The following is a 12,701-nucleotide window of genomic DNA, read 5'->3' as shown; positions in this document are numbered from 1 at the left end:
ACCCTGGGTTGCTGGACCAGGTTTTTGGAGGAGTCTGAACATAGAGCTACTGGTGTACATTAAGAGAAGAGAAGTGCTTTTTTCATTTATTAAGGAGAATAAGGAAGCAGCCAAGAGCACCGACCTGGAGTCTTGAGACCTTTGGCCCCATGGCGGCTTTACCATCACCTTGTTGTGTGACCTTGGAGATACACTTTAACCTCACTGTGTGTGAGATTCCTCACTTGTCAAGTAATGATAACAATGCATGTTTGATCCTTCTCTATGGGCTATTGTGAGACTCAAATAGGACAATATACACAAAAGCATTTTGAAAAGCACAATTTTAATAGTGGGGACCAAAGGTACTGTTGACTAAGGGCCCAAAGGAGCTGCTCAGCTACCAACTAACCAGCTGTGGGAAGTTGGGAAAGTCGTCTTAAAACTCTAATAGTGCACTATGGCCTTAGGTCACAGAGTTTTTGCAAATCTAACCAAAGTAATGGACTCAAGACCCCAGAAAAATACCCAAGGAGTCAATAATGTTTGCACACAACCCCAGAAGAGTCCCAACCTCTCTAGGCCTATCTGTGGGCCTCTAGCAAGTCCCTAGACCCCTAGATTGAAAGCACCCGCCCCCAGAAGCAGGCGTACAATTCCTGCAGCCCAGACTCGGTTAATATACCTTAACAAAGAGTATCTCAATGTTACTGGGAACCACAGCAGATTGAAAGTGAAGAAATATATTATTTCTGCTATTTATCAGGATCATCACAAAAGTAATACTGCACAGGGTCTATTTTTCAAGCAGTACTTGAGGGTCATGTACAGCACTTTCCTGAGCATGTTCTAAGCTACAGCTAGTTCTTCTCTAGCTTACCCATCCATATGCTCCCATCTCCTTCCTGTCTTTCAGAGATTCATCAACATCTCTGGGCACAGAGAGCCACACATGCTGTTCTCAGCACAGTCATGGATTGATATCCTTTTTATAGCTTTGCTGTCATTTCAGTGGGATTTGGGAGGCAGGGGAGGCAAGCATGTGAACTCAGGCTGGAGCCAGAAGCGCCTCACATTTTTTAGGTTATGTCAACCTCCCACTGCTCCACACCTGGAAGGCCAGATGTGAGACAGCACCTTGGTTTGCTTTTGCAGTGTCACATCAGGCCATCCATCTGATTGCCCATCAGCAACCCCTGAGTGCCGGCGTCCATGCAAGGCACCATCCAGCCACCGTGAGCCAAGGCAGGAGCAGGCACAGAACAGCCGCAGACCGATCTGAGGTGATATACCTTGAGCAGGAATGTCTTGACATCACAGGGGACCATTCCCAGCAGTGTGTGTGTCCCACGTGGCTGAGATGACTAATGCATTCACCTGTGGGACGATGCAGTCTCTGCTGTTTGGGCAGATGTGAGCGCCCATTCCACGTCTAGGATGTGGGCTTGCACTGGAGGGGCAGCACAGCACAAAGGTCTAGAAAGCAGACCCCAGAGGTATTCACTAGCTGTGCAACATTGAACACATTTCCTAGCCTTTCTGTTCCTCAGCATCGTCAACTGTAAAATAGGGACGATTTAATCCTCACTTCATACAGCTGCTATGAAAATTAAAAGGGTTAATACATATGAAGTGCTTAGAACAATGTCTAGTGAGTGTAGTAACTGCTCAATAAGTGCAATTTATTTGAGAATGGGGATAAAGAGGTGCTAGGGACTGAATGTTTGTGGCCCCCTAAAATTCATAAGTTGAAGCCCTAACCCTCAGTGTGATGGAGATTAGGAGACTTGGAGGTGAGCTTTTGGGGAGATAATTAAGTTTAGATGAGTCATGAGACTGGAGACCCCATGAAGAAACTAGTTTCTTTGTGAGGGAGACAGACCAGAGCTTGCTGTCCCTCCAACATGTGAGGACAGAGTGAGAAGGTAGAAGAGCCTCCCTGGGAACAGAATCTGCTGGCATCTTGATCTTGGACTTCCAGCCTCCAGAACTGTGAGAAATCAAAGCCTGTTGTCTAAGCCCACCAGTCTATGGTGTTATGTGATAGTAGCCCAAGCTAACTAATACAGGGGGCATATTAGTCAGAGTTCTCCAGGGACAGCCAATATGGTGTGTGTGTTGTATGTGTATTAAGAAATTGGCTCATGTGATTGTTTGGGCTGGCAAGTCTGAATTCTGCAGGATAGGATGGCAGGCTAGAGACCTCTGGAAGAGTTGATGTTGCAGCTTGAGTCGGAAAACAGGCTGGAGGCAGAATTCTCTTTTCCTCAAGGACCTCAATCTGTTTTCGCTTAAGGCCTTTGACTGATTGAATGAGGCCTGCCACACTATGAAGATTAATCCACTTTACACAAAGTCCACAGATTTAAATGTTAATCTCATCTAAAAACTACCTACACAGAAACATCTAGACTGGTGTTTGACCAACTATCTAGGTACTGTGGCCTCACCAGGTTGACACATACTGGCATGTAGAATTAACCATCACAGGGGGACTGAAGGTAAGCAGTGTACAGGTCCCCATGTGCACACCTTGGGCACACTTCCTCAGACACACGCCACATACTTAAAATGCCACAAAGACCAACGCTGTCTCTGGAGCCGGGGCTCCTGCATCTAGATTTGCAGAAGGTAATTGCAGAGGGATGCCCAGGCCTGTGTTATTAGCACATTCAGAGCAGCAGCTCTCACAGAAGCCAGATGGCAAACACTTGCTTTGGGGGCAAGTGCAGACTTGGGGCCCTACATCTTGGACAAGACCCAAGAGGCTGCCCCTCAGGCATCCACCTTCCCAGTAACTATACTTTCCTCTTACTGCTTTGCCTACATTATCTCCTCTGGTCCACATGGCCTCCTGGGGAGAAGGCTGGGTGGGGATTATCATGTCTTTTTCATGGAGGCATGTTTAAAACTAGAGGCTACACAACTAATAAGGACCGAATCTGGACTAGACGTTCGCTTTTCTAACCCCTACTTCAGGGCACTTTTCCACTACATCAGTGTCCTCCAAGCCCACAAGCAGAGTCAGCCTGTGATGTCAGGGGAAGGGACCAAAGGGATTAAGAGGAAGTAAAGAGGGTTTGTGTTATTAACTCAAGCAAATCAGTTCACCCATCTGAGCCTCGGTTTCTTCAAATGCAATATGAAACAACTAGGCCATAGGTTCCTAAGGATGGAAACCTCATCTTTTCTCTCTTAATATGTCTCCTGCCCAGCCTGTTACGTAGAAAGCATTTGGTCAATGCTGGCTGAATTAAATGGGGGTTAGGAGGCTGTACTAGTTCGCTAGGTCTGCCATAACAAAGTACTGAAGATTGGGTGCCTTAACCAATGGAAATTTATTTTCTCACAATTCTGGAGGCTGGAAGTCCAAGATCAAGGTGTCAGCAAGGGTTGGTTTCTTCTGAGGCCTCTGTCCTTGGCTTGTAGATGGCTGACTTCTCCCTGTGTCTTCACATGGTCTCTTCTCTCTTCACGTATGCCCTAATCTCCTCTTCTTATAAGGACACCAACCATATTGGACTAGGGCCCACCCTACTAATCTCATTTTAACCTAATTATCTATTTAAGTTCCTATCTCCAACTATAATCATGCTCTGAGGTACTACTGGGGGTTAGGTCTTTGACATAGAAATTTGGGGAGGATCTAAATCAGCTCAGATCAGGGGCTTGTTGGTCTCTAGAGTCATTCCAGCTCTGACATTTGATATCTCTGATGGTGAACTAGGAACTTTTTTAGATCAGTTTTAGATTCATAGCAAAATTGAAAGGAAGGTACGCATTTGATGGCTAGGCATTTATCCCTTTAATGAACAGTTCTTGGTAAAAATGAGCACATTAAAGTCACCAATAAGAGAACAAAGAACCCAATTTTAAAAATAGGCCAAAGTCCTTAACAGACACCTTATCAAAGGAGATTAACAGATGGCCAATAAGCATATGAAAATATATTCAAATCATATGTCATCAAGGAAATGCAAATTAAAACAACAAGATACCACTACACACCTACTAGAATGGCCAAAATCTGGAAACTTGACAACTCCAAATGCGGGTGGAGATGTGAGGCTAGAAGAACTCTCACTCATTGATGATGGGCGTGCAAAATGGCATAGCCACTTTGGAAGACAGTTTGGTGGTCTCTCCCAAAACTTATCATACTCTTGCCAAACAGTCTAGCAATTGCTGTCCTTGGTATTTACCCCAAAGAGCTGAAAACATGTCCACACAAAACCCTGCACATGGATACTTACAGCAGTTTTATTCTTAATTGTCAACACTTGGAAGCAACCAGCACATCCTGCAGGTGAATGAACAAACTGTGGCACAACCAGAGAATGGAATACTATTTGGCGCTAAAGAGAATTTAGTTATCAAGACATGAAAAGATATGGAGGAACCTTAAAAGCATATTCCTCAGTGAAGGAAGCTGATCTGAAATGACTACATTCTGTATGAGCCCAACTATATCACATTCTGGAAATGGCAAAACTATCAAGACAGTAAAAAGATGAGCAGTTGCTAGGGGTTGAGGGAAGGAAGGAATGAACATGTGGGGCATGGAGGATTTTTTAAGGCAGTGAAAAAGTTGGTATGATACTATAATGATGGATCCATGTCATGATGCATTTGTCTAAACCTGTATAATGTACAACACCAAGAGTGAACCCTAATATAAACTATGGACGTTGGATGATAATGATGTATCAATGAAGGTTCATCAGTTGGAACAATGTACCATTCTAATGGGGATGTTGATTAATGGGGGAGGCTATGCATGTGGTGGGGTGGTCAGGGGGGTTACAGAGACTCCATGCCTTCCTTTCAATTTTGCTATGAATCTAAAACTGATCAAAAAAAAAAGCCCTATAATAACAATAATGATAATAATAATAAAACCCCTTGTTTTTATAATCATCGTCCTGGAAATAGGTAAAATCAGGGGAAAAAAGATTAGTGCGTCATCCAGCGACGTTTTGCCTTCAGGAAGAAACTGCCTGGTGTCAACCAGCCAAACAAAGCATCCAGGCTTTGAAAATAATGAGGGAGGAGCCAATCAGTATAATTTATTATTATTACTAAGAGAACACTGCCATTTTAAATATCTTAAAACCATCTAAAGCAGTGTGTTTGGGAGCTTATCTGTCAAATACAATTGTGCTGAATTTTTTAAAATGAGGATGGGAACACATGTATATGTATAACTGATTCAGTTTGTTATAAAGCAGAAACTAACACACCATTGTAAAGCAATTATACTCCAATAAAGATGTAAAAAATAAATAAATAAAATAATAAAATGAGGATGTCAGGGCACTGTAGTTTGCCTCTAGATAAGGAATGTGGTTGGATTGGGGTCCGGATGCCTTGATTAGGTGGTACAGCCATGCAGCGGATACTCCTCAGCAATAAAAAGGTGTGAACTATGGATTCATGCAACTACTGGATGAATCTCAAAGTAATATGCTGTTCTTAACCGGGAGCAGTCACGACAAGGACGAAGGACTGTTTCTGGATGCAGACACAGTTGTGCTGGAGATGTAAAATCTCTTAGCAACTGAATGGATGCATTGTTTCCTTTTTTATTTTAAGTAGGAACTTGTTTTCTACAACATACTTGAATTAGTAATACACTTAGTGAGAAGCTGATAAAAAAGTACTTACTGTATGAATCTATTTACATAAAGTCTAGAAAATGCCACCAGGTGGAGAGTGAGGGAAAGCTGATAATGGTGTCTGGACAACTGGGTTCAGGGAGAGATGGGACGGCAGATTACAAGAGGCATGAGGAGGCTTTGGAGGTGATGGACCATGGTCACCATCTTGATTGTGCTGCTGGTTTCACAGGTGTATGCATCTGGCAAATCTTATCAAGGACTACACTTTTTTTTTAATTGTATAGTTGATTTACAATGTTTCAGGTGTACAGCACAGTGATTCAGTTATATATATTTATATTCTTTTTCAGATTCTCTTCCATTACAGGTTATTACAAGATACTGAATACAGCTCCCTGTGCTATACAGTAGGTCCTTGTTGTTTATCTATCATATATAGAAGTGTGTACCTGTTAATCTCAAATTCCCAATTTATCCTTCCCCCCTTTCCCCTTTTGTAACCATAAGTTTGTTTCCTACCTCAGTGAATCTGTTTCTGTTTGTAAGTAAGTTCATTTGTATTATTTTTTTAGATTCCACATATAAGTGATATCATATGATATTTGTCTTTGACTTACTTCACATAGTATGATAATCTCTAGATCCATCCACATTGCTGCAAATGGCATTATTTCATTCTTTTTTATGGCTGAATGGTATTCCATCGTATTGAGATATATATATATATAGATATATATATATATACACACACCATATCTTTCAAGGAGTACACTTTAAACAGGTATTGTTTATTGTATGTCAATTACAGCTCAATAAAGCTGTTGGAAAGGAGTGGCTGCAGGAATGATAAGTGTTTTATCAGAGTAAAGTGTTTACAGCTTAAGGCCTGAAGAGAGGAATACCCAGAAGATAAGAGACAATTTGCCTCTAGTTTCCTGAGAGGTTCCAGGAACCCAAAAAGCAGGGTTGAGAAGCGGGGTAGACAAAAGTCCATACACAGAGCACCTGGACCCCCAGGTCCCTACCCTACCTCATCCACCGTGGTACCTGCTCCTCCAAGATTGGACTCAGGACAAAATGACCCAGCCCGAGGTCCCTCAGGGAGGCTAGATTCAGGTATTCTAATTGAGGAAAAGCCATGAGCGTGATCTTTAAAGCCGGTAAAACCCAATTGTCCATCTGTGTAGCTCATCAGGATTTCCTCATCTTTAAGAAATCTGACAAAAGGAGGCCCAGAGGACCCCAATGAAGCCAGCCTGAGGGGCCTCAGTGCTTGCGGGAGAATGTCCCCACTGCCCTGTGCGGAGGGCAGCGCTCCTCCAAGGCCCTGCCTGGGATATTGTGGTCCCCTGGGCCTCTCCTCTAACATCCACTGTCATTTCCTCTGCCACGTTGTCAACCAGCTGTTCTAGGCACAGAAGAGAGTTCAGGAGCATGGCTCTAAGTCAGCCCATGTGGTTCAAGTGCAGGCTCCAGCCTTGACCAAGAGCAAGCGTCTTACCCTGTGTGCTCTGCGGCCCCATCTAAAGCAGGGATAACAAGAGCACAGAGCCACTGGGGGGGCGGTGCCCACGCTTAGAGCCCTGCCTGTTCCTGGAAGGATCCACAACTGTCAGCACTTTTGTCCTATTCCAGGGAGGTTTACACTAGATGTCTTCCATGTTCCTTTCTGGTTTAACTGCATATTCTCTTTTAGGTCTTCAGACAGTGTCTGTCCCCTAGGTGGCCACTAGCTTCTGAGTTTAAACCTATGCTCATGGACTTCTGAACTCCATTGAAACAGCTTCTTAAGGAGCCGGCACATATCTTCCAGGGACCTCGACTTTCCCTCCCTGTCTCGCTCCCCTTCCCACCACCCCTGCCAAGGTGTGCGCACCTCCCTGCTCCCACCCGCACCTCCAAGCATCAGGACCACCCAGTGCTCATTCCTGTCCTGGGTCTCCAGGCCCCTGCCGGGAAGGGGGCCACCCCTGCTGGACACACTTCTCAGCTTCAATCCTTCATCCCACACCATTAGCATACCCAATAATCTAATTCTACTTTGATTACTTCCATTTGTTATTTCTGATAGTTTGTTATTTCATTTTCACACACAGGATCTGGGGGGAGATCTTTGTTTTCATGAAACCCACTATCATCATTAGAAACTGTTGCTGACAAAAATGCAGATCTGACGGTGTGTGCAAGACGTTACCTGATACAGGAAAGAGGAGCCAGGCGACAGAGATGGTTAAAAGGCCTGGGACTGCCTTTCATGAAACTGTAAACACCGGACCTACGTCCAGCAAGCTACCCAACTCCAGCGGGGGCCGGAAGGGAGGCGGAGGTGAGGCACCTGACAGACTCTAAGCAAACTTTCCCTCAGCCCTCACCCACTGTGATTTCTTCCTTGTTGTGACGACACAGGTTTGTTTATTTTTTGAATGTGAGAGGGAGAGGCTGAAGGTGTGAGCGGTGGGTAGATGCCGGCAGAGTATGGCCTGGGTTTGCAACCTGGCTCTGCTCCTAAACCTCTCTCAACTTCAAGCAAGGCACTTCCCTTCCCTGGACCCCAGTTTTCTCCTCTGTAAAATGGTGCCATTAATAGTACCTTTCTCATAAAAGTGTTACAAAGAATGCACCAGTTCATCCGTACTCTGTTATATTGGGTGTTTTATCTAGTCCAATTTTTTCTAATTTACAGACTGAGAGAGGGGGAGATTCAGAGAGGAACTGAGAGAGAGACACCAATAGCACTCACGCAAGGTTGAAGGGCTCTCTATCGTACCCTGGGGACCAAATCCAAATCTCCAGGCTCCTTGTTCACAAACTTCCATGCCAGGCCCTAAGCATAGTCTATTAAAATGTAGGGCTTCCCTGGTGGCGCAGTGGTTGAGAGTCCGCCTGCCGATGCAGGGGACACGGGTTCGTGCCCCGGTCCGGGAAGATCCCACATGCCGCGGGGGGGCTGGGCCCGTGAGCCATGGCCGCTGAGGCTGCGCGTCCGGAGCCTGTGCTCCGCAACAGGAGAGGCCACAACAGTGAGAGGCCCGCGTATCGCAAAAAATAAAATAAAATAAAATGTAAATGTTCCCCAGGAGGTCTCACTCCCAGTTATTAGCATCTTAATATTAGTGATGTGAATTAGTCTAACATCTTTTTTGTTAATTGCACTCTGGTTGGACTGGGGTGCAGGAGGGGTAGGAGAGGGGCAGACTTTGTGATTTTGGCGGCCCCCCTCAAACTACAGTTTGCCTCAGAAAAAAGGCACCCCCACTCCTGCTCTCATGGAACGAGGTTGAGATTGAAGTCCTAGGGTCAGACAGCCCAGTGAGAGCGCTGCTCCCAGCAGCCTGCATTTGGGATCTGAACACCTCAGAGAAGGAAACTCGGACCAGGTCCTGGTCCCAGACTAGACTCTGAGGCATGGGTGAGCATGTGGGCCAGAGAAGGAGGACAGGACCACTAGGAAAGCTCTAGCAGCTGCCCAGGCGAGACAAGGCATGGGCTGACCGTTCGATCCTTCTTTCACTTATTCATCCCTCAGCTGAATGTATGAGCACCCACTCTGAGCTGAAGATGAATGACAGTCCCAGACCTCAGAGCAGGGATGCTCTGATCATCCTGTACCACTGGCAGCCTCATGGACTCCTGATGCTGGGGGGGATGTTTAATCCATGCCTTGAAACCCTGGGAACATCCCTGTCAACCAAACGACTGAGATGGAGCCAGAAAACCCACTGAAAATTGTGCAGCTCCTTCCTTCAAGGAAACAAAAGCTAAATAATGGGCTCCCTCCCCAACCCTGCTTCTTAGAGAGAAAATAAACATCGTGGGTTGTTTTTCTTCTTAATTAAACTCTCTAAGTTTAGATCTGCTTCTTTGAGCTCCTAATCTAAGAACAGTGGACTAGAGAAAATACAAGAAGGAAAATATTCTGTCATAGAGAGGATGCCACCTTTTTATTATTCAACTCACATTTTCAAGGATTTAGTATGGCTTGAAAAGAATCTTCCATTTGATCCTCATAAATTCTATAAAGGCTGAAGATTACAGCATATGTTTGTTTACTGCCCAAGGCCAATATGGGGGCAGGACTGGGATGTGAAGTCCGCCCTGGCTGACCCCAGAGCCCAGGCTCTTCCTGGGCTGAGGCTGCACAGGTCTCTCCACAGCCCACCAGTTGGCCTCCACCCTCACCCCACATCCAGGCCCCAGGCCCTTAGCCCCTCTGTCCTCAGATGCATCTTGTCTTATCTCCATGAAGACACCCCATCCTGCCACAGTGGTCCCCATCCATCCTTTAGAGTTACCAAATCATCCATTATCCCCACCAAACAGTCTCTCTTGTTTAAGAACATTCATCAAACCAAACAGACACCATGAATTCTATGATGCTTTGAAATGCATCTATATTTTAGTAATCACAACAGTATCTATGCACACTTGAAAAACAGTTTCGCAGGGAAACGTTATTTACTCACACTGACTAAAATATTCCCTTTGCCTCTGAATTAGAAAATCCCTTGAAATAATTCATCCTGAAGTCCCCAGGTGTCCGGACTAGCTGAGGACACTGCTTTCCATCCCATAATCTCTCCTACCTGTTGAACCAGCAGGGAAATCTAGTACTTGCAAGGTACCTTTTGGTTTTCTTTTTTTTCTTCTTCTTCTTTATTACGAGCTAGAACTGCACCCCCAGCACGGTCAGTGCTGTCCAACCCTCTCCTGCTCTTCACACACAGGGCCTCGTGCCCAGACTTATTCTGACCGTCTCTTCTTTCCTTAGCAATAAATGACATGATGGCAAAAGCAATATTTTTATAGTACCTGACAGTTTACACAGCATATTTACCTATATTGACTCCCTTCATACTCAAATTGACCCAGGTGGGTTTTATTACTGCTATTTTTCTCAAAAACACTGAGGTTCAGAAAGATTTAAGCAACTTGCTCAAGTATGCTCAGCTCATGGGAGGGAAAGAAAGATCCAGAACTGTTGGTGTGCTTCATTCCCTCCCTAGAGCCTACCCCACCCCTGTCCATCGCCTCCCTTATGGCCATGGTGATGGTGGTTTCCTGGCCAGCTCGGAGCAGGGGCCCTGGCTTGTTGGCACGGGTGGAACACCCACGTGCCTGAGTCCCTGCCCGCACAGCCTCATTCTCCAGCCGTTTTGGTTTATGAGGTGCCACATCAGCATGAAAGGACAGCCCTGTTGGTGGTAGGGACAGTTCTGCTCTCTATTTCCCATCCCAAGAGGCTTCAGGAGACACGGGAACAGCCTTTGTGCAGAAGGAATGACTGCTTTAGGCAGCAAAGGATCACGGCAGCAGCCTTGGGAGGAGAGCGACTGCCGAGGGTGTTCTAACCTGCTAAGCCTGAGAAGCTTCTCTTGGACCATTTACTGTGGAGTACTCGTTCCCCTGAAGCCTCGAGCCAGAACACACAGAGTCTGGGGAAGTGCTTCCTTCATTCTCCCTGAGCACTGTCTTCCCTTCCAGAGCATCCCTTCCAAGTGGCCCTCCCACCTACAGCCGAAATCTCACCTGTGGTGTCCAGGCACCCAGCATGGGCCAGCCTGCCTGCAAGGGTTCTTCCCTACCCCCGCCCCACCCCGCAAAGCTCTCAGCAGCAGGGCTGGCTGCCGCACTCTGGTGTTAATCCTGAGTGCCCTCCAAGCCCCTCCCCCCCGCCCCCCCCCCCCCCCCCGTTAATTGACAAACAAACAGCTGCCTAACAAGGAGGTGTCTCTCCTCCCCTTCCCAGTAGAACAGAGATTTGGGACTGAGTTTGCACCTTGAGGCCCAAAGGCTGTGGCCCATCTGGTCTTTCTCCCTCCTCCTTCGACACTAAACATTTTCAGGCAGGAGATGGCCAGCTGGGCAGAGGCCTCTGGAGACCCCTCCCCCTAGACTCACCGGAGTGAGAACCCGCCCCCATTCAAAGACTGACAGGGACCATCTGTGTCTGAGCCCTGGGAATCAGGCAGCCAGTGCCCCTAGACTCCGGGGGCCTCCAAGCTGTGAGGAAATTCTGCCAAGCCCCCAGCTCCTCCCCCCAAATCCCCCGACACCAAATATAACCAGCAATTCTCTGCCTTCCCCCACCTGCCTGAACCAGAGAGCCAGGGCCAAGCCAGTCTAATTTCCTGCACCCCACCCTGGGGAAATGCAACTGCATTAGGGCAGGAAAGAAGATTTTGGCTACTGATTCTACAGCTCCTGGGGGCATCCAGACAATTCAGGCTGCTGATACAGGAGAGATGAAAAGAAGGCTGAGGAACAGAAACCAGGGTGAAGGCTTCAGTCCCCAACTAGGACAAAAGGGGTGTCCGTCCGTAGTGAGAGCACAGAGCAAGGAGAAATCCTGCAATTTCACTCACACAGCTTCACCTGCCCTAAAATTCTAGAGAAGAAAAAAAATCACATTCTCCTTTAGTCCAAACCTTTTATTCTAAAGATGAGAAAACAGAACCTCAGCAATGAGGGTGACAGTCACAGCTCATGGCATATCCAGGACATGAAGCCATCTCTCCAGACTCCCAGGTCTGTACTTTCCTCCCTCGTTTCCTGTTGACTTTCACTGCCAAGTTCTCTCAGCCTGAGTTGATGATTACCCCTGTAGTTCCAGGCCTCAGGTTCCCTATGCATGAAACAGTCTGCTGCAAAGAAGGGAAGGCAACTAGGAGGACAAGAGGCATGTGGGAGATGGTCCAGAGATGGCTGTTCAAGGGCTCCCCATTTGGGGGAGAGGGAGCAACCCTAAAGGCCCTCTCTCCCTCCTTTGCAGCAAGTGAAGTCAGAGACCTCAGTGTGTGTAAGGCAATGAGGTGTCGTAGGAAGAACACACAAGCGGAGGGCTGGGTTCAGATCTCAGTTCTGCCATTCACCAGCTCTGCAGCCTGGATGTATAGCTTTGCCCCGGTGGTCCAGTGGTAAAGAATCCGCCTTCCCATGCAGGGGACATGGGTTCAATCCCTGGTCAGGGAACTAGGTTCCCACATGCTGCGGGGCACCTGAGCCCGCATGCCACAATTACTGAGCTCGTGCGCCTCAACGAGAGAGCCCACGTGCCATAAACTACAGAGCCCATGCACCTTGGAGCCCGTGCGCCACAACCAGAGA

This window comes from Pseudorca crassidens, chromosome 7 (genome assembly GCF_039906515.1).
Source record: "Pseudorca crassidens isolate mPseCra1 chromosome 7, mPseCra1.hap1, whole genome shotgun sequence".
Lineage (NCBI taxonomy): Eukaryota > Metazoa > Chordata > Mammalia > Artiodactyla > Delphinidae > Pseudorca > Pseudorca crassidens.
This window is presented reverse-complemented; position numbering follows the sequence as displayed.